Here is an 866-nt window from a genome sequence, read left to right as displayed (position 1 = left end):
GGAAGGAAGGAAGGAAGGAAGGAAGGAAGGAAGGAAGGAAAGAAGTGGTTGTTCTTTCTTAGCAGAGGGGAAATACAAGCAATCTCCTCTAAGCAAATTAGCCTGGAAAGATGCAAGAGGGAAAATTTACCTTTGGTATGAGATCTGGGAAAGTTTTCCAGGGGACATGGCATTATGTGCTTCCTGCACTTCTATACATATGAAGTTTAATCTCATTTAAAATTGAAAGAGAAAGTACTTGTGTTGGTAATATGAGACTTTAATAAAACAATGACAACAGGTAACATTTAGATTGAAGAATTCAATAGTACTTGGCAATGAGGAAATCATTTTTCTGCATATCCTAAAATGTGACAGCATAATTATTATGAATGATACATAATGACTAGTGAAAATGAAGGAGGTTAAAGGTAGTTACCTCACAATCTCGTTTATGATGCTCTCCAACCTGTCGATAGTTTATGGCATATTTTCAGCGTGCATTTTATTTAACCATTATTTATAAAACCTCATAAGCAGGAATGGTGCTACAGATCATAAACTTTTTTTTTTTATTCCTGAAAACTTACAGGGCAAATGAACCTTAGAGAACTCTGGATTGTCTTCAAAATCTGAACTCATCATTGGATGTGTGTACCGAGGTGGGATAAAGATGAGGAAGGGAAATCTTTTTAAGCATCCCAGAATCTGCCCAAGTCCTCATAGCTGACACAAGATAACTGTGTGTCATCTTAATAAAGGGGGTGCTTTATCCCCATCACATTTCTGGTTTATTTCTTAAGTATCATGTACCATTTTCCCCATCTCCATAACCATAGTCCTTTAAATAAAGAAAAGGATTATGACTTTCTCTAAATTAGTTAAAA

Source organism: Vombatus ursinus, unplaced genomic scaffold, assembly GCF_900497805.2.
Source record: "Vombatus ursinus unplaced genomic scaffold, bare-nosed wombat genome assembly UNPS02014810.1, whole genome shotgun sequence".
Classification (NCBI taxonomy): Eukaryota; Metazoa; Chordata; class Mammalia; order Diprotodontia; family Vombatidae; genus Vombatus; species Vombatus ursinus.
Note: the sequence above shows the minus strand (reverse complement) of the source record.